The 27431-nt window shown below is 38.5% G+C and overlaps 1 pseudogene across 1 annotated transcript; it reads left to right on the forward strand.

The window, feature by feature from the left end:
* The first annotated feature begins 10512 nt into the window (after positions 1–10512).
* Positions 10513–12590, forward strand: LOC143547547 (F-box/FBD/LRR-repeat protein At1g13570-like; annotated as a pseudogene). The gene is made up of 3 exons (XR_013137788.1): positions 10513–11882; positions 11962–12126; positions 12223–12590. The product of XR_013137788.1 is annotated as an F-box/FBD/LRR-repeat protein At1g13570-like (transcript).
* The last annotated feature ends 14841 nt before the right edge of the window (positions 12591–27431 follow it).

Consider the following 27431-nt stretch of genomic DNA (forward strand, 5'->3'; position numbering starts at 1 on the left):
ATTTGTTCCATTCGTTGCACTCGTTCTTCCAACTCGTTTCTTGACTTCCTTTCATTTTCTAGTTCTTTTTCCATTTTGGTTCTAACTTTTTGAACCTAAAATTGTTAAAATATTAGCATCATAACTAGTAAAGGGTTAATGTGAGGCGAAATCTCAAAGCCAGGCAGGGGTGTTCACGGTCCAGTTTACGCGGTTTTTCGTCAAACCATAAACCAAACCGTATAGCTTTTAACCGAACCAAACCAAACCAAGCAGATCTAAAATAATTAACTAATATATTACATGAAAACGAGCAAACATACGAGCGATCACATTCTTTGGCACCATTCTGAATGTAGCTCAAGGTTCATCATAGTGCTCGATTAGTATTTTTATGATATTCTTATGAATCTCATGACTCGCAAACCTATAATATTGAAATAACCAAGTAAGTATATTTGTAACATAAATAATGAAAATGTTAAAACTAAAAACATACTTATCCCCAATCTTTACAATAAATTTCTTCCCAGAGGTATCCCGATGCATGATAGATGACGTGTCTCCCACAAGTATACATTTGTAGACCATCGACATCGCCACTACCAACAGTATCCTCATGTGATCCAGCAAGTGATGCCCCACCACGATGGTTTTCACCCTTCCTAGGTATCGTGGTACGTCCATGCATAGCACGACGACTATCACGCACAATCACATTAGACATAATGTATACACAAACACAAACTTGAATCGACGACTCGTTGGTGATAATAACAATGTCAACTGTACTAAAAAGTCCTAACATGTATTCATACATCGTATCATGGCAAATCAACCAAACATTCATCATACAACTTAACTTATGATCACTTAGTTCACGAGACAGATTATGGCATGTACAAACTGATTTTATTCACTAATAAAACATTAAGTATAAATTCTACAAAATTTACCACAGTAGAATATATGAATTAGGTTTTTCAAACAATTTTTATTATATTTTTCTCATGCATAAAAAACTCACAATAATTCATCCATTACATATATGTACCAATAGTTCATCAGATTGCACAAGAAACATTTGTTTAATGGTTCTATAAACTCATTAATCCAAATTGTGCAAGATCAATTGAGTTGTCTTCAAAACTCATAATACTAATTTTAGAACTGGAACCAACCCATTTGGTTTTGTCATTAGGGAGTTATGGTGTCGGAAAGACAGACCAAAGTATAACTCCCCGAATCAACTTTGACCTGTGTTTTTGTAAAATCATTAAAACTATTCAAAACTCGTCCAAAAATTACAAACTATACCTTTCTGGAAACTAGACTCATAGTACTATATCTTAGAATCAACAACCGTTGAATAATCATCGTTTATAATCAGGTTACATACCAATAAATAAACGAAAACGAATCTGTCAGCAAACTGTTGTCATCAAAACTCAAACCCTAACATATTTATAACATCTCTAGGGTTCTAATTCATCAATTAACCTTTTAGCAATGAAAGAAGATGTACTAAGCTTCAATTACAAGTGAAATTCATACCTTTTTAGCGATGAAAGAAGATGTACTAAGCTTCAATTACAAGAAATAACACTTAAAATTGAAAATCCCGAAACTTGGTTCTTAAGGTTCTTCACACTCAACACGAATCCGGCAAAAAGCGAGATAGAATTGATGGAAACCGACACCAAAGAAATGTATTTTCCACAAGTATGGTTCTTAGATAATGTATTTTCCACAAGCATTTATTTAATAATTTATACGTCAATATTTAAACGAACGTCAAAAAAAAGTATGTAAATTAAATTATTATAAATTAATAAAAATAAGTTATAAAAAATACAGAGTAAACGAAAGGTTGCATAAAACTATATAATTATAAATTTGATTTGTTAAAATTACAAATTCTGTTTTTCATGTTTTTAAAATCAAATTATATATTAAAATATTAAATAGCAAGGATGTTTTTGAAGTTGGGATGCAAAATCTTACGGACGAGAATTTGGTGCCACAAGTCAGCTTTTGATTTGTCTTTAAAACTACTTGTCCACAATACGAATCTAAGTGTAACTGATAGCTTTTTTTTCTTTATTGGTTTTTTTTTTGGGTGGGGGTGGGATGGGGTGGGGTTTGAGATTAATCGAATTTTGAACACTTTATGGACAAGATTAAACATCTTGTTTTTACTACTTTAAATAGGTTGTATTAATTCGTTTTTATGTTCATATATAATGAATTAGATTTCATTTTGTAAAAAAAATATAGAAACGATTATTAATGTGTGACTAGCCTACTTGCTACAGGCATTTGGTGTTGCCATCATTTGTTCCCTTTGATCTTCTTCCAATGTAGTGTCATCTACTAACTCGTTCTTGATTGTTTTGGTTACTTCTCTCGCCCGGACGAGTATTCTCTGATGAAAAAATCATTCGGGGTCGGAAACTGGTGAAACAAGTTGAGGTGCGGGTGTAGAGAACATTCATGGCATAGGGAAAAATAGATGAACTAAATTTAACTATATATAACTAAACTAAAACTAAACTAAAAATTAAAAACAAAGAGAAATATTAAAATTTCACAATTATAAACAATGGATAAAATAAAACTTGGGTCTTTCTTAGAATATTTTAGCGTGCCCCCGGCAACAACGCCAAAAACTTGATGTGTTGTGCGGGGTGTATAAATATGTTGATCGGTTTTCAAACAAGATCGTGTTTTAAGTTTATAAAAATAATTTCTACTAAGACAAAACCACACACAAATAGGCGCGTGTACCTATCGTATATGTATAATAGTACTGTTAAGAACCAAGTATCGACCCATGGACACGAATGATTTCTAATAATAAATCCTTGTTCTAATCTAGCCGGAAGTGATAGTCATTAAAGGCTGTTTTTAAATTAATTCTTTTAACTTAAAGTAAATTAAAATAGGTGAACAAGGAGATGAATTTTAAACGAGAAAATCAATATGCTAAGGTTACCATCTAATTTATGAATCCACATAACTCTTCCTTGATGATCAAAATGATTAATATATGATTAACTTGCTTTAATAATATAAGATAGAATAACCCCTCATTTTTAAGTGAATTACCCTATGATAAAAAAGAAAGTAGAATGCATAACTTCATTTCTATCATGAAAATGTCAATTTAAGTAAGCAAGTAGTTTTAGTGAAGTATAAAGATATTGATCGACTTTGATTTCTCAAATACCGATTCTAACAATGTTGGGTGGCTATAATTTAGTCACACAACCTCCCCTTGGTTGATTTAAGTAGACTATAATTGCACATTTCATTAACATATGATTTCTTTAACTTGTATGGCAACCTAATCAATCGTACTTAACAGTGTTGTTTTAGAATTACCAAAACTAGAGAAAGTGATCATAGCTTGTATCTCATCTTTTCAAAGTACAACACAAAGAAATATGTTTAGGATAAAATATCAAGATTTCTGTTTTATCATTTCTAGTTTCCAAGAACATGAATGAATAAAGATTCGTTTTAAAAATTTTAATCACCAATCTTGAATTCATGGATTATGATGACAGAACATATTCCATCAAAGGATAATTGCAAAATAATCATTTACTTTACAAAAACTAATTCACACATTCAATATGATCATCAAATAAGATTAAGTTTCTTCATAGATTTATATGGTAAATGGAGGTTTAGCTCATTATGAGCATGATAATAAACATCAAAGAAGATGAAGATAACAAATACATGATTAAACTAGAACAATCTAACCAATATTGATGAATATTTCTTCTTCAATGGTGATGGATGATAATGATGATAGATGATGATAAACGATGATATTAGATACCTCCAAACCTTCAAACTCTCCAATGGATCTCCAATTCAAGTGTAAAGTGAGTGTTTTTAAGTGAGAACCCTGTCATAACCTACTCCAGGCACACTTGGAACAATGAAACATGCATTCAATAGTTTTCAGGTCACCTGGCACTGCCCCGTGTTGAGTGTGGCATGCCCCCATGTCCAGCTGTCCAGGTGCATTAGTTGCTTGTCAGATCGTATATATGATGAATCATCATGGGGGCGTGTTAGGTGTGACATGGGGGGTGCTTTGGATGTCAGGTTCTTATATTTTTGTCTTTCCTTGGAAGGGTGACCATGGGGTTGTTCAAAGTGCAACATACCCCCGTGTTGGCTTCATAAGATTTTGTCTTTTCTTGTGAAAGGTGACCATGGGGGTGTGCTAGGTGGGACAAGGCCCGTGTTGGCTTCATGTTTTGTATTTTCTTGTATAAGGTGATTACAGATAGGGGTGTTCTTCGGGTTCGTTTTTCGGGTTTCGGGTTTTTCGGGTCGAGTTATTTGGGTTTCAAAGTTTTATATCTTGACCCGAAACCCAACCCGAATCTCTCACGGTTTTTCAGGTTCGGGTAATTCGGGTTCAGGTTTTTTCGGGTTGGGTTAATCGGGTTTCGAATATCCTAGAAAACAAAACAAAAAAACAATTTTTTATTAAACTACAATGCTAAAATTAAAACAACATATTATTCTTTGTTTGTAAGCAAATAATCAAATAATAAACCAGCATAACTTGATAAAGCAACCCAAAAGAAGAGTAAAACTAACTCGAACCATAATCGTCTTCAATCGGGCGTGATTTGGTTGTTCGATTACGGTTGCAATTAGTAATAAATGGAAAACATAAATTAACAATAAATAATCGATCTATAATAGTTGTAATGACAACAATCGATTAGGACCAAATTCTAATAATGTTAGTGGCTAAGACTAAGCCAATTATATCTAAAATATATATTTAATTTCAAAACTAAAAGTTTATTCGGGTTGACCCGAAACTTATAAATCAAACCCGAGAACCAACCCGCATTAATTCGGTTCGGGTTAGTCTTTTCTCGGGTTCGGGTTTTTCGGGTCGGGTTAGTTCGGGCTCGGGTACGTGTTTTCTCGAGTTGGGTTTCGGGTTTCGGGTAAAAGTGACAGCCCTAATTACAAGGGTATGCTTCTTGAACATGGGGTGTGTTGAGTTGACTGATACATTTTTCTCCATGTGTATCCACTTGTTTCTACGTTTGAAGATGTAATAGACTTGAAAATAGAAATTAACATAATAAGTAGCTATTTGAACTAGATAATATAATAAAAGATAGTATTTTGGGGATTATTTGATGCTTAAAAGATTTATATTTTTATATACGTCAGTTTATATATAACAACATTAAGGAAGGCAAACCCAACTTCAACATTTGAACTAGTTACTGCCCCACCAGGATACAATAGGGAAGATTTAGAAGCATCCCCAATAGAGTATTTTTCAGATACATATTCATTTTTAATGATTATATAGTTTTTGGTTTATATATAGAAGCTTTAACATATAATTGGTATGTTTTCAGGCTGTTTATAAGTTTTGACGGTTTGAAAAGAGGATTCTAGCAGGTTGTCGGAAGTTTTTATGCCTAGATGGTTGCTTCTTAAAACCTTTCTGGGTGGTATATTATTGGTTGGTGTTGGTAGGGATCCAAACAGCCAAATGTATCATGTAGCATAGGTAGTGGTTGAGGGTGAAAACAATGACAACTGGGAGTGGTTTATGGTTAAGTTAAGTAAGTGTTTAGATGTGACTGATGGTGGGAAGGGTTGGACATTGATCTCAGACCAACATAAAGTATTTATGACTTAATCATTTGTCACATTTACATGCATATACTAATATGTTGTTTTGATGTGAAAGGGACTGATTAATGTTGTTCATGTGGTGTGGAAGAATGTTGAACACAGAAACTGTGCAAGACATATTTATGCCAATTGACATAAAGACTAAAAGGGTGAAGAGTACAAGGAACTTTTCTAGAGGGCATGTAGGCTTATACTGAAGTTGATTTTAATGCTGCTATGAAGGATATGTATGACATAACACCTGATGTAGTGGAAGCATTAACAAAACAGAACCTTAAATGCTTCTCAAGATGCTTTCTTGAAACTGATACCAAATGTGATATGATAGTAAACAACATGGCAGAAACATTCAATGGAACCATAGTTGAAGCTAGATCCAAACATATCATTGATATGTTAGAGGACATTAGGATGCAAGTAATGAGCAACTAACGACAAGGCACACACAGATGTTACAAAAAAAATGTGGTTGTTTATCCTAGGGTCCAAGCTAAGATTAATAAAGAGAAAACTTTGGCCCATAAATGCAGAGTATACCCATCATCAACAGTTGTGTTCCAAGTTAGTGATTTTGATGAAGACTTTGTAGTGGACATGTGTGAAAGGTCATGTACTTGCAGAAGGTGGGATTAACTAGTATACCAGGTAAGCATGTTTGTGCACTGGCTGGGTTCTTGAAAATGAATGCAGAGGATTTTGTTAATAAGTGTTATCTTAGGGAGCAATACTTGAAGGCTTATGAATGCAGTATTTCGCCTTTGTCAAGTCAAAGGTACTGGCCACCTATAGACTTACCTACTTGACCCACCTCCAGTGAAGAAAATGCCTGGAAGGCCATAGAAAAATATAAAGAGAGACCCACATGAAGATCCAAAGAAGCCAGGAAAGTTGACTAACACATGGAATTGTCATGAAATATAGTTATTGCAAGTCCACAACACACAACATCAAGAAGTGTCCAGAGAAACATAAGGGTAAAAAGGTCATACCTGTGAAAAAACCCACGGGGAAGGCCAAGAGCACAACCAAAACCAACACCAACTAAGGGTGTTCCGACCCAGTCAAGTCAACATGTTGTTTCTGGTAAATTTCATGTTTTGATGTAATAATAATGTTTTGGTGGTTATTTAATCATCTATGTTTGTCACATTTATGATTGTCAGGTTCTAAAAGGCCAAGGAGATGGGACAGACTACCAAAGGGTAGATTCACCAAGGCAAAGTCAATAAATCTAGACAACTCAACCAAGTCAACCAACACAACCATGTGTTGCAACAAGGAGTAAGAGCAATGGAGACAAAAAAAAATATTTGAATAATGTTGAATTTGGTTGTAATGTGTTTTAAGACAAGTAACCTATTATTTTGGATAATTGTAATTTGTTTTAAAGAAAATATGTTTGATTATGTATGGATATGAACAAGTAACATGTAATGTATGGTTTTTTGAATGAATTTATGTATGGTTATTTTGGATGGATGTAATGCTTAAATTAAGTTCAATATATTTGTTTTGACTAAGGGTATAATGTTCATTTGACTGGTGTTAAGATAAAGTCATAGGTTGGCTTTTTTTGTATAAGGGTATGTTGGTCATTTGACTGCTTTTAAATAAACAGACACATGTTGACTTTTTTGGGAAGTCAACATGTGCGTACGAAGTCATAATATGATCATTTTATGTTTAAAATGTTGCTTAAAGGTTTAGGGGCATAATGGCCATATTGCATAAGTCATAATACACTAATATTGTTGAGTCATAATATGGCCACATTTTATGGACATAATATGGTCACATTATATGTGCAGATTATTTGGTCATATGGTCACATTAGTGATATTGCACATTAGTTAGTGCGGATAATATGATCAATGATGTCCAATAACAAACTGATGTGCAGTCAAAATAACAAACTGATGTGAAGTTCGACTAGATTAAACCATTGCAATCAAATAACAAACTTATGTGTGAAGTCCAGGTAGATTAAACCATTGCAGTCAACATACGTTAACTCAAAACATTGCAGTCAACATAAATTTGCAGTCAACACATAGATTAAACATGAGATGAAACAAGCATATTAAACCTAAAACATTCAACATATTGCTATTATCACAACTAGTAAACCTAACACAATTTGAATCTTCCCATTGTTCTTTTCATCCAAATCCTTTAGTTTCTAGTTTTCTTCTTGCAAAATCATGTTCTGCAACTTCAGATTTTCCATCTTTAAATCTTCAAGTTTTTGTTATTTTCTGGTTTTGCATATGCATTGACCATGCTCTTTCAAAAAACATCAATCTCTTGTTTCCACATGAAGAATTTGCAGTCTTCATTCTACACAAAAACAACGATTGTAATCGACCAACTGAGATGCTAATTGGTACATTAGAAGGAAGTACTTACAGGCCATAAAGAGCACCCATAGAACTCTTCTCCATTACGAACACTTCTACCCAGCAACTCTAAGAATCGAAAGCAAATCGTGATTGCAATATGCGTTCCCATCAAAATCAACCTTAAACCTTTTAGGGTTTTTCTTACGACGAGATGACGAAGTGGAAAGCAAGCTCAATTCCATGGATATGGTGTTTCTAGGGTTCTTGAACAATCTCAATTTGGTGTTTTAGGGCTTAAAAATCGACATTTTATATTCCTTCATAAGATACTACTCAGCGTCCCATTCATCGTCCCCGTCAGCTTGTTAATAGGCAACTCAGCGCCCCCTCATCATCCCCGTCAGACGATTAAGAGACAACTCAGCTGCCATGTCACAAAAACTAACTGTTGGTTAAGTTTGCGTTAGTTTTGCACCCACATGCATAGTTTGGATTATATTTTGTCATTTCATTAACTGAGACTTATATTTGTCAATCGGGCATGGTTTGAATTATATGAAGCCAATTTACATTATTTATTCATATTATCAAGTCAACACATTACAATAACTAATCCAAACATTTTACCATAATATTCAAACAACTATAGTTACTAAATATATCATATTATAATTATTAAGAACTCAACGGGACCTTCTCCCTCAAATCAGACAAACAAAGAAGGGAATCCGTTGAGTTCTTACGCTTTCATGTATACAACTCAATTCATCATATTACTACAGGGATGAACCCAACCCGGAATATGAACCATAAAAGAAAACGCCTACTAAACCGATCACAAGAATACCAGCTACAGTACCTATTATCCAAAGAGGAATTTTTCCAGTAGTATCGGCCATTTCCGCCACTTCCCTCCACATTTCATCAAGTGGTACTCACAATCACTCACAATCTTAAATGTCTATATCTATAATATATATATATATAAACAAAATATTTAAAAGCTCTCTGGTTGCTTTCTATTTTTTCTAAAGCCACCAGATTGTTTTATTTATAAATGAATGTTTCTCATGCATTAGACCCATATTCACGGGTATGGGCCTCACCAAACCCATATAGCCCTTAAACGGGTTATAACATCTCATTAAATTAAAAATTAATCTCACCAAACATTTGATATGAAAATTCCTATAAAATATGGATATACTAAAAACTTATATCTTGCTTTTTTTTTAAAATATATATATATATATATATATATATATATATATATAATTAAGAAACAATTTTATAGTAAAAAAAATAAGCGGGTCATAGGTTTCACCAAACCCACCTAGCTTTTAAAACGAATTATAACATCTCATTTATTTGTAAAACCCTTTCATCATCAAATCTTAATTATATTATTAACTTGTTTACAATAAATAAAATTAAAATTCAATAAATATATAAATACTAGAAACGAATAATGTAACCCCGTAATACGGGGGATAACAACTAGTATATATATAAACGAAACCTTTAAAAGCTCTTGGTTGCTCCCTACATTCTCTCAAACCACCGGATTGTTTTATTTGTAAATGGAGGATTCTCATGCATTTGATCCGAATTCACAGGTATGTGTCTCATCAAGCCCAGATAGTCCTTAAACGGGTTATAACATCTCATTAAATTAAAAATCAATCTCACCAAATATTTGATATAAAAATCCTATAAAATAGGGATATACTAAAAATTAGTATTCGATTTTTTTAAACATAAGATATTATTTATAATGAAAAACCAATTTTATAGTAGAAAAAATAAGCGTGTCATTGGTCTTACCAAACCCAGGTAACTTTTAAATCGAGTTATAACATCTCATTTATTTATGAAACTGTTAACAGTTACTCTATAAATATAAAGAACACACTCAAATGTTTATGGATGAGCTATTGTGAATATTTTTACGGGTCTTCATATGCTATCTTTTGGAAAAAGGTTTGACATGATTATTATTTTTACTTTTTTTTCTTTGAATGACGACTTTTTTATTAATTAGGTCATCACACTTTTCAATTTTAAAGACCCATTTTGCCTTACTTCAACCCGAATACGTTGTTTTAACCGGGCTTAAGCTGGCTTTCCGAGTAGAATTTAAAGTACGGTCCCCATAAACCATACCGCCTGGCTCATTGTGAAAATAGAAATAAAACAGGGGAGTGAGGGAGGGTTCGTCAAATCTGAGTGTTTGTTGCCCGGACTTCAAACTTGTCTGTCTGCTTTCTTTCGAGGTTAGAAATTTGTTGGTTCCGTTCATTTTTCATTAACGAACACCAAAGATCATGCCTTGTTTGTTTTTAATACTCATCGTGACATATTTAATACTCATGTTGAATAGTTATGTTTGTAAATCTAGGGTTTTTTATACATGTTGGGGGAATCAAGCCTAGCCTTGAATTTGAACGAGCCGGTTCGGCTCGTTTAACTTACACATAGCTCGAGCTCGGCTCCTTTACTATTTATTAATTGTTTTTTATATAAATCATAAGCTCATGAGCCGTCTCGAGCTCGATAAGGGAAGTTTGGGCTCGTTTATTAAACAAACTTATTTTTAGGCTCGAGCTCGTTAAAGCTCGGGACGACCGATCTTTTACACGAGCCGGTCGCAACACCGTCTCCAAATGTCAATTTCTATCAAGTGTGAATATGCGTTATGTGACATAGTATTTACAACATATGGTATGACATCAAATATATTCCTTATAAATTGTGTTTCAATATATTGTACGTGCAACATCTCTTTTGGTCCATTAGAGTGGGTGTTGTGGGCTCAAAGGGGGCGTTAAACCTTGGCCGCATCAGCCTGCGCAAGCGCAAGGGCGTTACCCCATTAACGCCTGAATGCTCTCTTTGTTTTTCTTTGGAATGTGGGCAATCTCCTTTTTACACGTATCACTTTTTAACATAAAAAAATATATTTAATTTTAAGATAAGGGATGGGCTAGTTAAAGCCTCATTGCTTACGTGGCACTTTAACTAGCACATGCTAGTTAGCCCATAACACGTAGCCTTATAATAAGTTTTATTCAACTGATTTAACTTTATGATTCATATATGTTTTCTTGTTAGAATAATGGAACTGATTCACGGGACACATAAAACACCCAAGCTTGCACCAGAAGATGTTATTAGCAACATGCCAGATAATGTGGTAACTAATATTCTGGATCAATTGCCAATACAAGATGCAGTAAGGACTGGTATCTTGTCGAGAAAGTGGAGGTTTAAGTGGAATATGCTTAGCCAGCTCGTATTTGATTACAACTTATGTGGGTATTTATCAAAAAAAGAAGGCAATACAAATAATTATGGGAGAATTATAAGTAGGCTTCTTCTTCATCTTAATGGTTCCATAACAAAGTGTGTCCTCTACAACAAATTGGATGATGAAAATATTAGTCACGTGATTTTGTTCTTGTCAAGAAAAGGAATTAACGATCTCACTCTTAAGCATTCACATACCAGACCAGTGCAGCTGCCTACCCATCTTTTCTCTTGTTTCGAGTTGAAACATTTAAAACTCTATAATTGTTTCAGTCCTCCACCTACTTTTCATGGTTTTCCAAATCTATTGAGCTTAGAGTTGAATTTGTGTGGACAAAACACTCAACTTGGAGAGTTTATTATCGGTGTCCCTTACTTGAGATTTTGAAAGTATTTCGTTCGGGGAAAGTAAAACTAGTTGAGATTGCAAAATTTAAAAATCTCAAAATCTTATTTTTTGCATTGTGTGAACTTAACACTACGACGACTATCAGTATCTTTGAGCTTCTGGGTTCTCTTTCAAAACTTGAAGAGCTGAACTTGTGTTTTAGACACTACAAGGTAATTAATGTTAAGTTAGTTTACATTTTTTTTCATTCCACTGTAACAAGACTTTATGAATCTTCATCTTTTTGTATAGTTGACGGAAGGTGGTGCTATAAAGAAGTTTCCCTCCGCCTTTCCCTCCCTCAAGGCTCTTAAATTATCAATAGATTTAGGCAATGGTATTAAGCTATCATGCGCTTTTGAATTAATTAGATCCTTCCCAAATCTGCAGACCCTAGAAATCACAGCATATAAACGTGTATGTACCGATCATACTGCTCCTACCTTTTAATATCATATATATATATATATATGTGTATGTAATTTTGCGTTTGAGTACTTGCTATTCTTGCAGGGTGATGACCCGACACCTGCAATTTCTTCTCCAGAGGTGGACTACAGCACAATGGGCCCGTTGCAGCTTCAAAGTGCGGTGTTTAGAGATCTGAAAGGTTCAGAGAATGAAGTATGCTTGATAGAGTATTTACTTGCATCATCTCCTTTCCTAAAGAAGATTGTTATTCGTCACCGCTTGTCCGTATCGTCCGAAGAAAAGTTGGTGTTTTCTAGGAAGTTGTTGACGCTCCCTCGAGCCTCCCCCACAGCTAAAATCGATCTTTACTAATTTTACCTTCTCTTTTATGGTCCGTTTTATAATCTGATCTTGGAAAAAGTAACGTATCCCCTTAGCATGAACCATCTTTTCCGTTTTTTATGCATTTAGGGATGTAAACGAATCGAGTCAAGCTGGATCTTTAGTTATTTAGCTTAAGAGAGTTTTGAGTACTATATCTGAACCTTGAACTTGCCTCGGTTGTTAATTTATAAATTCGATATTAACTTCTACTCATTTATTGTTACTTGTTATTGATTAATTTTTTACTTAAAATTCAATTTGATAAGAAGATTATTTGTAAATAATTGAATAAAGTTTAGTTTGACTGGTCAATCTGCAATAATGCGAGTTTGGAAACACTTGATCTAAAGGGTTGACAGTATGGTCATTGTTTTAATACTGTGAAGTGAATCTAAAAAATACAATATATCATATAACCTTTGTAAAAGTTTAGCATTGAACTTTAACCAACTTCAAAGGTTTCATTTAACCACTGAACTAAAATATCAGGGTTACCTCCATAAATGGAAATTAAAGGAAATAGACTTCTGAATTTTATAATATAGATGTATCCCGCTGCACTATTTATTTTTTTAGGCATGTTGCGTCTTTATTTTTTGTTGTATGGTTACATCTTTAGTGTAATTAAACGTAATAGTTAATACTAATATACTCTTGCAACATCGCGTTTTTATGGCTTTCGATCTATTTATAACACGTGTCAATATCCTTAAAACATAGCACGGCTTTACTTTTTGTTTTTATTCTCATGGTTGTTATAATAAGTGCTAGTACATAAAAAAATAGCACTAATACCAACCAAATTCCGATGCACGGTTGCAACACTTGGGTTCTACTAGTTTTTTTTAAAGAGGATATCTACCTTATTTTATTTGTTATTATTTTATTTTGTCCAGAATTCGACTTGTATTGTTATACTATTTAAAAAAAATATGATGGAATAAAAAAGCTATCTGATTCTAATGGGAATTCGTGAACACAATAGTTCTCCATGGAGGAAATCAAGATGGTAGTGTGGGATGGGTTCAATTTTCACTTCCTTTAAACAATTTTGGGACTCTATCAATAAAGTCTTTAATAATATTATGGCAGAATTTTTTGACCCGGGGGGCGGGGCGGGTTGTATCAGCAACGGGTGCAACTCATATGTTATTCATCTCATGCCGAAGACTCATGAATTGTTCGTGGAGTACCGCTCCATTAATCTTTTTGGTTCTATAAGTAAGGTCATTTAGAAAGATTTAGCTAATAGACAGAAAGGTGTGATCGCTTCTTTAATATTGGATACTGAAGAAACACTAAGTGACCCCGGCGGATTACTGATAATCTTAGGGTTAAATAGATGTTTCCCACGAGGGTTAGGTCCGGCAAAGATGGTTATTCTTCTCGACCTGCAAAACAGACACCGTGAGCTCGTCACTGAGAAGGGGGGGGGGGGGTTCCCCCTTGTGACCACCCTCCGGCGTGAGAATCAGACTAGATTGCTCTGAATATAAATGTATATTGAGAGAGAAATAGCTAGAGAGAAGATAAGATGATATGATACCGTTCCAAGGTGTTGGAGTATTTATAGCCGAAGGTAGGTTTCCAAGAAGGTACGGCCAGCTGTATAATATTCCTTTTTCACCAACTACGGGCTATGTTCGTGCCATGATAGGAGTTGGTGGGTAGGCAGCGGCTGATGGCGACGTTTTGTACTGGAGCGTGCTTCTCCTTGTACTATTGTCGGTGAGCTGTCACCCTGTGATTGGTTCATGGTTCGCTTTTACCAGATCTTGTCTATTTGTCCATACCTTGGTTGGTATAGTACAAAAGATCTTCTGGAAGCGTACGGACTGGCTCTTTTGGGCGGGAATATTCCCGCCCTGCTCATTCCTTCTTCAGGTGACATTGCTGAAGTATAAGAGTTAGTGCCTTATGCATGTAGCTTTACTGTTAGTGCGGGTAGCCTTCCTTCTTGGTTTGTACCCATAGCTGCGGGAACAGGCAGGGTACTGTACCAAGGGAGGCTTTCCTGCGGGAACAACTGGCTTACTGCGTGTAAGGTCTTCATCTCTAAGCATGGTGGGTCCTGCGGATCCATTTGGTCTTTGCGCAGACGTACCTCTTTAAGGTGAGTCTTGCGGGTCCAACTGGGCTTTGCTGGGACCTACCTCTTCAAGTCCCCCCCGTCCATTGTTCTTCTCATGAATTTTTAATAAGTGAGGTGAACTTTTGGACTTTAAGCAAGGGGTTTTGAAAAGGGGGTTTTCGTTTTTTAAGGTTTTCCGTGGGGATTCTTCCCGCGGTTTTCCTAATGTCACTTGCAGAAAATTCCCGACTTTTTCTGCATGATCTTTGGGTATGATGCGGGTAGGTGCGTAACCTCTTCACAGGTCGGGAGCGTTGAGTTTCACTTGTATAGATTCTCCACGGGGTACTGGTAGTTTTAGACATAGTGATCAGTTATGTTAAACAACCAATTCCACCTTGAAGCTTCAAACAATCTAGTTCTCAATGTTCCCGCCATGCGGGGGTGTTATTTCCCTTTCCGCAAGCATGATCCATAAGATCCATCTTGGGTTCAATTCCCTGCAAGTGTTGAGTATGTGAAGGGTTTCGCCTTGACACTGTACCCGCACTTGTCTTACGGTTCCTTGTTTTCCAAGGTATTTTCTTGGCTTCAATTCCCTGCAAGTGCTAAGTATGTGAAGGGTTTTGCCTTGACACTGTACCCGCACTTGTTTTATGGTTTCTTGATTTCCAAGGTAAGGGGGTATATTCCCTCTTATTTTTGAATCTTTCTGAAATTCGAAGAGTTGGTGAAAGGATAAGGACAATCCAAACGGCTGAAGGGACGTTGGCGTCTTCTGACGGTTTCAGGACGTGCAGGAAGTTATGACGGCGTGACAGCATGTGGTCAATCAGGACGCTTTTTCAGGCGCGTGGGCGCGAGTTTCATGTCACGCGCCATTCTGACACCTGTTGCCAGCTTGCTTTATCCACGTGTCGCCCTTTCATTGCACCTGCGCTCTCTCTCCTCCGCATTAAATTCATCGCATTCATTGCGATGAGTATATAAGGGGGAAGAGGGTGCATCTCATTCCATACCTTCACTTCACTCTTCTTTTCCTCTTAAAGCGATTTCCGGCGAATACTCATCCTTTCCGGCGAGCATTCTTCTGAAACAGCTTTCTTTAACTTTTAAAATGTCTTCTTCCACTCACGATCCTGAGGTTAACGTCGAGGAGTCTGACGTTTACCTCGAGAACCCGACGTCTGCGTCCGATACGGACGATAAGAGTATTGCTAGCGAGTGCCAGTGTACTCTTTCTGTCGATGTGTACCATTACATCGTCAAGAAGTTCATGATGGAGCCGTATGAGCCAGAGTTTCCGGAGCCTAACCAGACGGTGTATGATGCCCCTAAGGGCAAGATAGGGGTTTACGCCTCGTTCTTCATATATGGGAATTTAAGATTTCCATTAACGAAGTTCGTATACCGTGTTTTGGAGAAACACGGTGTGCATTTGACGGAGGTGCACCCAATGGCGATTGCTAAAGTTCGCCATTTCGAATGGGTGTGCCGTATTTTGGACATCGAACCCCGCGTCGACCGTCTGATGACCTTCTACACCTGGAGGTGCATCCAGGGTTGGTATACCCTTGTTACTCAGATTAAGGGGTTGAAGATCCGCGCTACCGAGCGTAGTCTTCGTTCTTGGAAGCGGGAGTTTTTCTTCATCTCCGCTCGCGTCGTCCCCATCGCGATGACGTTCAAGAACGGGAGGACGCTCCCTAACCTTCACGCCTCCAATTACCAGGAGGCGGAATGGTTCGCCAAGATCTCCCAGATCCAGACTCCGGTTTATCGCTTCGCGGAGTCTGGGATGGTGATGCTCGGGATGAGCCGCGTGTGGAAGGATGCTGGGTCTGGGACGCCGCAAATACCCATCGTCCTTGAATACGGTTTGAACTATTTCCCTTACGGTATGCTCTGTCTTTTGTGTTGGTTTAGGGTTTTTCTTCTAACATTATCTTTTTTATTACAGAGGGGAACGACTTACAGTCGCTCTTGCATCCGCGGGAGACTGGTGGTCCCGCACGGTTAGGTACTCGTGATCTCGATGAGAACGAGTTGCCCATTCTGGAGCAAACGACGGATAGATTCGTAGAGGCTACCCCCCGGGCCACGAAATTTTGAGTGCCACTCGGCCAGGTAAGGAGTTTTTTAATCCTCGTCCTCTTCATGCTCAAACTTCTGCTGGAATTCCTCTGATTTTGTCATCTTCTGATGAGTGATCCGCAGATGGGCCTTTCTTTGTGAGGAAGAAGAAGGCGGCCAGCGTGAAGGGCAAGGCGAAGGTTACTTCCGTCGTCGACCTGGGAAATCAGTCTGATTTTGAGACTGAAAGTGAGGAGGCGGCGGGGAACCTTGGTGGTGGCGAGAACATTGTCTCGGAGGTTGAGACGGCTGTCACCTCCGAGCAACCAAGCGTTGCGGCGGTGACTGGCGTGAAGAGGCCAGTTCCATCGGGTTCGTCTCCGCCTGTCAGGTCTTTCAAGATTAAGAAAACCTGTAAGTATATTTTTTGTGTACCTTTTCCGCGTTTCTTTCCGCCATTGTTTTTAATATTGTTCTTTATGCAGGAGTGGACGTATCCGCTTTCCAGAGCGGTGCGGGAGGAAGCAGTTCAGGACCCACGACGATAGGTTTGGTCAACCTATCCGAGGCGATGACCCAGGCGGCTGCGCTTGTTTCTGGTGCTGGTTCAGTTGCTCATACTGTTGAAGCAACTGTTCCAGTTATGATGTCATCTCCGCCGGCCGTCAGTGTCATCTTCACTACATCCTTCGCCAGACCGGCGGTGACATTTTCCGCGAGCACAGCTGCGGCGGCTACCACGGTTGTGAGTTCATCTCAAATGAGTTCATCTCCGATGGTCTCCGCCTCCATGGCTTCTACATTGCCGCGTTCGGCGCCATAGACTACCTCTCCTCGGCCGGTGCTTCAGGTATGTTTAGAGTTGGGACCTCTAGACTTACCTCTGTTGATGAGGGACTCCAACCTTTGCCTCCTTCCCATCTCATTGACCTCTTGGATGGATATCCTTTAGGTTCAGGTGATGGGTTTAGCGGCTATCGGCCTGTTGTCGACCCTACAGGTGCGTGGGGTTACTTTGGCCTTTTATCCGTTCTTATCATTTTTTCCTAACTGTTTTTTGTTTTTGCAGTTTCAGATTCCAATGAGGTGTATGCTCCAAGGTGGAATATCCGCCGAGGAACAACCCTAAGGACGGCTGCGGACTGTGTTGACTGGGCGCGCCATGCCGCTCCAAGCGGTGCGTTGGGGGAGGCAATGGCTAGCTACCAGGAGGGTAGGCTGTCCAACGAGCTCCGAATCCTCCTCGCCCGGATGCAGCCGCGCGTCGAGTTGCTTTGTCATGAAAACGACAAGTTAAAGACTGCGCGTAACCTGGAGGTGGCTCAGGCGCGTTCGCTGCGGGAGGAAAACAAGAGGCTTGCCGCCATTGCTGCGGAGAAAGAGAAGGCCTTCAAGGACCTTGAGGTCAAAATCCAGGCCAAGCATGAGGCCCGTTCCAAGGCTACCCAAGCTGTTAACGAACAGCTTAGGTTGGCCAAGGAAACTGCGCGTAATGCGACCGAAAGGGCCACCAAAGCTGAAGCCGTTGTTGAGCCTCTGCGCGCTGAGAACGAAGAGCTTAAAGCCAAACTAGAGAAGCTTCAGCAGGCTCATGATGCTTTGGCTTTAGAAGATGCCAAGAAGCTGCAAGAGCTCTTGGATCAGAAGGGTATGCTTGATCGCACTGAGCGCAAGCTTAAGGGCGTTGAAAAGGCTGCTGCCAAGGATGTGTTGCTTGCCAACCTCAACCAGAATGAAGCCGAACGCGCGATCAAGCTGAAGCTACCCTTCAGGAAGCTCTGGCCAATAAGGGATGGCTTCTACGAGAAGCGTTGCCGCAGGTACGCATGGCTCCATAATTTCTTTGCTTTACGTTTTTCTTTATACTTAGAAAAGTTTATATATATATATATATATATATTTTTTGTAGGTTGTGCATCGGATTTTCGCGAACACATCTTATGAAGATGCCATGAGTGCAGCCCTCAACGCTTCTCATGAGGATGGGGAGAAAGCTGGTTTCTTGCTTGGTCTAGGATTTGCAGAGAAGGGCATCCCGCCTTTCTAACTTTCCTTTACACGATGTTGACACTGAAGCTGCATACGACCAAGCTGTGAACCAGTATGCTGCCTTCCCGCATCCGGTTGTGGAGAAGGTGAATGAAATTGCTGCTGCTGATGACGGGCTAGCTGTTCTCAAAGCTTTCCTTGAACCGCCGCAGCCAACTGATGGTACGGGTTCAAGTGGGTTTGGAGGGAGTGGTCCCGAAACTTGAACCTTGAGATCCCTTCCAACCGTTAGGGTAGATTTGTATTTTTGTAGGCGGGTAAATACCTAGCCATTTTTGTAATGTTTGAATTTTTGTTGTGAATATAAATGTTTTGTTAACGCCTTGCCTTGTAAACATTATATGATTTGCTCATGCATATTTTAGTTTAACTTAGCAATTTTCTAAGTGTTTTGAATAAGTTAACCTAACGACGCGTGTCAGATGATAGGTCAATGTTCCGTTTCCTCTATCATGATTGTGCGGGTAGGACCGTCACTTTCACTTAGTAGGATGACCAAACTTTACCTATATCTGACCTGCGTGAAGGTTTTCCTCATCTTCCCCTTAGATATATTTACTGTTTTTGTGTTTATGCGGGTTGTGCCGCTTTCTACACGCAACGACTTACTTCCTCCCTCACTTATTTATGCGGTGAATACCGGCATATCAGTGTGGTCAGTTCATAAGTATAAAGGTAAGGCTATCAACACAATGTGATAAGGAGAATCATTTTCATTAGAAGTGGCTCTAGGCTTTTTCTTTACAAGTTTGGAATTGATCTACATGTAACATCTGCGTAATTGAGCTCCATTCCATGTTCTTGGGATGGGGGTGCCATCGATCCTTTCGAGCCGGTATGCGCCCTTTCCCAGAACTTCTTTAATAATGTATGGCCCTTCCCAGACCGGGGCCAGCTTTCCTGGGCGCTCCTGGTTCGAAGCCTCGTTGTTACGCAGTATGTAGTCTTCGACATTGAAGTTGCAGAGTTTCACCCGCGTGTTGTAGTACTTTTGTATTTGTCGCTTGTAGTTCTCTTCACGCGCTGCGGCTAAGTCTCTGCGCTCTTCGGTTAGCATAAGGTCTAACCGTCTTTCCGCATCATTGTCTTCTGGTTGAGTTATGACTCTTGGTGAGGGTAGACCGATCTCGACTGGAACCATGGCTTCAGTGCCATAGGTGAGGCTGAACGGGGTTTCGCCCGTGCTTGCCTTTTTTAGCGTTCTGTTCGCCCAAAGGACGTGTGGAACTGCATCTACCCAGCCGGATCTATGCTCCAAGAGTCTTTTCTTTATGCCGTCGACGATACTCTTGTTTGCTCTTTCCACCTTACCATTACCTTGCGGGTGTGCCACTGAGGTAAAGGTGTGGGTGATTTGAAGTTCTTTCAGCCACTTTTGTAGCTTCTGGTCAGCAAAGTTGGTGCCGTTATCGCTCACCAAATTCTGTGGAAGTCCAAAACGACAAATAATAAATTCCCAAATAAATTTTTTGATATGTTTTGCGGTTGTTTGGGCTAAGGGTTTTGCTTCTATCCACTTGGTGAAGTAGTCGATGGCTACCACTAGGAACTGAACGTTCCCTGCTGCTGTGGGAAATGGGCCTGTCACATCGATGGCCCACTTCTGGAATGGCCATGAAGAAGTGACTGGAACAAGTTCGTTCTTCGGGCGATGCGTGTTGGGTGCGTAGAGCTGGCAGGACCTACATTTTCTGATGTAGGCCAGCGCATCCGTATGCATCCCCGGCCAAAAGTATCCCGCGTTGTTTAGTTTAGCTACAACTGCGCGTGGACCTGCGTGTACTCCACAGATGCCTTCGTGTACTTCCCTTATGAGGTAATCGGCGTCTTGGTCGTCAACGCATCTGAGGAGTGGGCCCAGAAAATTATGCCTGTAAAGTATGTCATCAACAAGTTGTTAGTTCAGTGATTTACAGCGTATCTTTCTTGCCTGTGTCTTTGACTCTGGTAGTATACCCGCCGCAAGGTAATTTATGATTGGTGTCATCCACGTTTCTGTGCCGGTTTGGATGACACAAATTTCCTTGTGCGGGACTGATGGTGCTTCAAGGAGTTCAACACGGATGTCCTTTCCCAAGTGGGTGAATGCTAACGATGCAAGCTTGCTTAACGCATTCGCAGATTTGTTTTCGCTTCGCTTGATGTGCATAACTTTGCAATCGTTGAAATCGCGCATAAGGGTTTTTGCTTGTGCGAGGTACAGGGCCATTGTGTCGTTCACGGCCGTGTACATCCCGTTTATCTGGTTGGCTATTAACATGGAATCCACGTGGGCTTCCAAGTTTTTCACCCCCATTTTACGCGCAATTCTCAACCCGGCCAAGAATGCTTCGTACTCCGCTTCGTTATTCGTACTTGGGAAATCCAGCAGAATAGCGTAAGTGTACTCTTGGCCTGCTGGGTTAGTTAGTTTTAACCCTGCACCTGAACCCTCGTTGTTGGCTGCTCCATCAGTATAGAGTCGCCAGACATCATCAATGTCTTGTGCTGGAGAGGGTTGAGCCTCTTCCTGGCACTCTTTTGTTGGAATTACGTATGCCCGAGACACATACTTATACTAATGTGGCTAACTGTGTTTGATCCAAGTCGGGTCATACCCAATAACAAGCTAGACAACACCAAAAGTATTCTTTTAATGATTTGATCATTTAAACGAATACCGAACACTACATGTTTAGAAAATTGGTTTTCTAAACAAACACACTTGAGGATTTAAATAAATTATCTGGATAATTTGTTTATATAAATTAATTATTTAATTGGTTAAATAATTATATAAATGTATGTACATTTTATAAAAATGAGTTTTATAAAATGAATGGAGATGTTTTAAATGGTTAAAACAAAACAAAAAAAAAAAAAATAAAAAATAAGTATAACCGGCCACCCCATGTGGGTGGGGGTTTTTGGTCCAATTAAATTGCATGCTTCCTTTGCATGTTAGGTGATCTTGTTTTAAAAACTCTCCATACAAATAACATGCATTTGGTCCTACTTTTGGCATCTTTTTCAAGTGTATTCAAGCTTCAAAATCTCTCTCTTCCTCTCTAATAAACTCACGGCAGCAGCAGCAGAAAATAGAGAGCTTGGTGAGCTTGTTTTGGTGTTCATAATTCCTAGCAAACAACTTGGTGTTGCCACAAATAGCTTGGGGTATCACACTCTTGAGGTCTTCTTCTTTGGAGGCTTGTCATTCATCCACCATCCCCTTCAACAACCCACTTGTTCTTCTAAAGGTAGAAGAAGGTACAATTTACATTTTGTGAGCATCTTGTTCTTGTAATTTTGATCCTTGGCTTCGGGTTTTAGTTTTAACATAATGGTATGTTCATTAACAAGTTTTAAAATCTAAGCTTCCGTTGCGTTTTCTTGTTAAATATGGTTAACTTGAACTTTGATAATCTTGTACGAAACCCAACAATGGCATCAAGAGCCGGTTACAAGGACTTATGCTCCTTACATGTTCCTAAATTTCGGGTTTCTTCATGGGTGAAAAAGGGGTCCGAAAATTTGGTGGATTTTACCCCTCATGGTTTTGTAAGATCTTGACATGCATGGAAAGATCTTAGGAAACCATTTAACATTTGGATGTTGAAATATCAAAATTGTAAAATTTGGGGGGGCCGATTCTTTTTTTGGGCATTGGTTGCTTAGGTTGCATGCTTAGAACATTTGGTATGTTTGATTGTGTCATAACCGAAACCTAGACCTTGGATGTGTTGATTGTTGTTTGTGTATGTTGATTATGTTTATTATTCAATATGGTTGTAATAATTCATAATCTTAGGCTTGTGTAATTTATTTATTCATAAATTGGTATGTAATAAATAGATTAGTTGCATTTTCTTTTTTTTAGAAAAATATGTATTAGGATACATTTTGTAAAAATTGAAGATGCAAGAATTGGTGGATTTGGGCCTTGGACCGAAATTTTGGGCTTGTTGGGCCTCACCGGCCCATCATGGGATTCAAGCCCATTAGGCCCATAAATTTCACTCTTGGGCCCAAGAAGACTTTTGGAAGTTTGGAGCCCATTAACAAGCCCAACAAGAACACAACAACTTGGAGAGGATACTTGAAGCATTTGGATGCAAGGTCAAGTGGGAGTCAACATTCCATCCTTGTGTCATGTTTTGTCCCTTAGGTGTGACTTATGATCTATACTTGTTTCGGCTAACAAGTATGGTCAAATTTAGCGGTTTTCGGTTATGACTATATTTTGCATGTGTATGTTTGGTTGTTTGTTTTACTTAATGTAATGTGTGGTTGATAGATATTAGGATATCCAAACCGTCACATAGGAACGACAACAAGCATAAAACGGGTTCTAATATATATTTGGTAATATCGCGTCAATTAGTTTAATTAAATGGGTTTATTAAAACTAAGCGATCACTCACCTATAATAAAATTGGTTTTATTATAACTAGAACCTTGAAAATTGGTTTTCAAAATCGCCATATTTCTAAATGCATGTTAGGATATGGCATAATGTTTTTCAACTAGAATATTTGAAAATTTAAAATCCCTTTTTCATAATTACCAAAGAAACAAGTCTAACACCATCCTTTTGTATGACACTTAACGTATTAGGAAACTTTTAATGGGATAAAGGTCACCTAACCATTTTGAGCAAACTAATATACTTAGGGTAATATTAACATATTTGTGGGATAAAGGTCACCTAACCACTTGTATGTTAATCTTACATGTTTATACAAGTAGGACGACTTGAATTGGAAACCATGTGATAAAGGTCACCTAAGCATGGGATCCAATGGTGTTGATGGGATAAACATGCCAACACGAAATAAGGATTTCGAATGGTCCCATACCTCTAGAAGTTGCAAAGGGTTGCAATTGTCAAGGTTGACTACCTTGTTAAATCAAATAACGGGATAAAGGTCACCTAACCGAAATTTGATTTATCGTTGGATTCTAGAATTTAATTATTATTTTAAAATCTGGAATAAAAGGGTATTAATAATTAAATTAATTATAATACTAAATAGAACTTTGTTAAATTTTGTAGATGGCCGCTAACAATGCAAACACCTCTACCCATAACACCCGTAACCTATCCTTAAGAACCATCCTTGAAAAGGATCGTCTAAACCATAATAACTTTATGGATTGGTATCGCAACTTGAGAATAGTTCTCAAGCAAGAAGAGATATCATATGTCTTAGACGATCCCATTCCCGACGAGCCTGACGTGGAAAATGAGGAGGCTTATAACGATTGGGTCAAGTACACCAAAGATTCGGTGCAAGCCTCTTGCCTCATGTTAGGGACTATGATTCCCGAAATCCAAAAGGATTTCGAGCATCATGGGGCATACGACATGATAACTCAATTGAAGGAAATGTTCCTTCAACAAGCTAGAGCGGAACGTTTCGAAACGGTTCGAGCGTTTCATGCATGTCGTATGGAGGAAACCCAAAGCGTCTCATCTTATGTCCTAAAGATGAAAAGCTACATCGAAAAGCTTCGTAGGTTGAATTGTCCAGTGTCTAATGAGTTGGCTACGGATTTGATCCTCAACTCTTTGACCAAAAGGTTTGAAACCTTTGTCATGAATTATAACATGAATGGGTGGGACAAAAGCATTGGTGAGCTTCACGCAATGCTAAGAACGGCCGAAGCGGGAATGGGTAAAAGGGTTTTACCCGTTCTAACAATCAATGAAGGAAAAAGGGGACATAACTCCAACTCCAAAGCAAGTGTTGCTAAGGGCAAGGGCCACGTCCAAGGAAAGGGAAAGAGGAAAGCCATCACGCCCACCAAACCGAAGGAAAAGAAGCAAAAGGTTGCGGCGCAAGATCCATGCTTTGAGTGTGGAGAGATAGGTCATTGGAAAAGGAATTGTCCGACCTATCTCAATGCGTTAAAAGATAAGAGGGATGCGGGGCATACCTCAGGTATTATCTTTACTATACATATTGAACTAAATGTTATTTCTTCAAATACATGGGTACTTGATACCGGATGTGGAACTCACATTTGCAATTTGTTGCAGGGGTTCAAAAGAAGTAAACAACTCAACAAAGGGGACATTAGTCTCTTTATGGGCAATGGAGCAAGAGTTGAAGTCCAAGCCCAAGGAGACTACTTGTTAAAGCTTCCAAGTGGTTTGGAAGTAATTTTGAAGAATGTTTTGTATGCTCCTAAGTTAAGGAGAAACATTATTTCCGTGTCTCTTTTAAAACAATGTGGCTTTGATCTTAAGTTTATTGATTATGATATTCATGTTTTGATGAATGGCATATTTTATTTTAAAGCTATACCCATGAATGGTATATATGAAATAGATCAAAGTGGTATGTCACATAGTAGTTCAATGTACAATGTCAGCACCAAGAAACTCAAGAAGGACTTGGGTGATTCCTATCTTTGGCATTGTCGCCTTGGACATATAAGCAAGAATCGCATGCAAACTCTTCGCAAGAGTGGTATTCTAGAAACAAATGAGTATGATTCATTTGATGTATGTGAATCTTGTTTACAAGGCAAAATGACAAAGCAACCCTTTAATAAAACTTTTGAAAGGTCAAAAGAATTATTGGGTATCATACATTCGGATGTATGTGGTCCTTTTAGACCAATGACTAGGAATGGTGAAAGATACTTCATTACCTTTATTGAAGATTATAGTCGATATGGTTATGTGTACTTAATGAAACACAAAGATGAAGCTTTTGAAATGTTCAAAGACTTCAAAACTGAAGTAGAAAGACAACTCAAGACCACAATCAAAGTACTTCGTAGTGATAGAGGAGGTGAATACCTAAGTGGTGTTTTTCAAGATCATCTTAAGAGTTGTGGAATTATTTCACAACTTACTCCACCTGGAACACCACAACATAATGGTGTGTCTGAAAGGAGAAATCGTACCCTATTAGATATGGTTCGATCGATGATGGCTAGAAGCACTTTACCTCTATCATTTTGGGGCTATGCTTTACTTTCCGCTGTTCGCATATTGAATATGGCTCCAACCAAGAAAGTGGAGAAGACACCTTTTGAAGTATGGCATGGAAAGGCTCCATCGCTATCATTCTTAAGAGTTTGGGGTTGTGAAGCTTATGTAAAGCAATACACCCCAAACAAATTAGAAGTCCGATCCACTAAGTGTATCTTTATAGGTTATCCTAAAGATGATTTAGGATATTACTTTTATGATCCTAGTGAGCAAAATGTTATTATTGCTCGAAAGGGTAAGTTCTTGGAAACTAAGTTCCTTAAGGAAGGAACTAATAATAGAACAATGAAATTTGATGAGGATCAAGAACCACAAGATGATACAGAATTGGTTGATACTAGCACTCAACAAGAGGTTGTTGAAAGTGATCAAGTGGTTGATCAAAACACACGAAACGTTCGCAGATCTGGTAGAGTTAGCAATCCACCTGAAAGATATGGATTTTTTGTAGAAGGTTGCTACGTGGTAGATTCGGATGAACCAACCACATACCGTGATGCAATGTCCAAGAATGATTGTGACAAATGGCTTGAAGCCATGAACGTTGAGATGCAATCCATGTATGACAACCAAGTTTGGGAATTGGTTGAACCACCACTCAACTCCAAAGCTGTTGGAAGTAAGTGGGTTTTCAAAAGAAAAACTGATATGCATGGAAACTTGGATACTTATAAAGCAAGACTTGTAGCTAAGGGTTTCACTCAAACTCAAGGGGTTGATTATGATGAAACTTTTTCGCCTGTGGCAATGCTAAAGTCTATTAGGATATTATTTGCCATAGCTGCACATTATGATTATGAAATTTGGCAAATGGATGTCAAGACCGCTTTCCTAAATGGATATCTTGAGGAAGATGTCTATATGGTTCAGCCTGAAGGTTTTGTCGATCCGAAACATCCTAATAAAGTATGCAAGTTAAAGAAATCAATCTATGGATTGAAACAAGCATCTAGAACTTGGAATCATCGTTTTGATGAAGAAATCAAAAGTTTTGGGTTCATCAAAAACGCTGATGAGACTTGTGTGTATAAGAAAGCTAGTGGGAGTATAATTACCTTCTTAGTATTGTATGTCGATGACATTCTACTATTTGGAAATGACATTCCAACCATGGAAAGCGTTAAGGCTTGGCTTGGAAGTAGATTTTCCATCAAGGATCTTGGTGAAGCTGCCTATATTTTGGGAATAAAGATCTATAGGGATAGGTCAAGGCGCTTGATAGGTTTGAACCAAAGTACATACATTGATAAGATCTTGAAAAGGTTCAAGATGGAAAACTCCAAGAAAGGTTTTGTACCTATTCAAAGAGGGACCATATTGAGTTCAGCTCAATGTCCAAGCTCAAAGGGTGAGCAAGAGATGATGAAACAAATCCCATATGCTTCTGCTATAGGATCCATCATGTATGCGATGATATGTACTAGACCGGATGTGTCATGCGCTTTGAGCATGACAAGCAGATACCAACAGAATCCAGGAAACAGTCATTGGATGGCTGTTAAGAACATATTGAAATACCTTAGGAGAACTAAGGATATGTTTCTGATATATGGATCTGGTGAGGAGGAACTCGCTATAAAAGGTTACACGGATGCGAGCTTCCAAACTGATCGAGATGATTCTCGATCACAGTCTGGGTATGTGTTCACTCTTAATGGAGGAGCTGTCTCTTGGAAGAGCTCAAAACAGGAAGTGGTAGCATTGTCCACTACAGAATCAGAATACATCGCCGCTTCATTGGCAGCTCAGGAA

This window comes from Bidens hawaiensis, unplaced genomic scaffold (assembly GCF_021521415.1).
Source record: "Bidens hawaiensis isolate Kalapana, Puna unplaced genomic scaffold, B.hawaiensis_p1.1 tig00014730_1, whole genome shotgun sequence".
NCBI classification, from domain to species: domain Eukaryota; kingdom Viridiplantae; phylum Streptophyta; class Magnoliopsida; order Asterales; family Asteraceae; genus Bidens; species Bidens hawaiensis.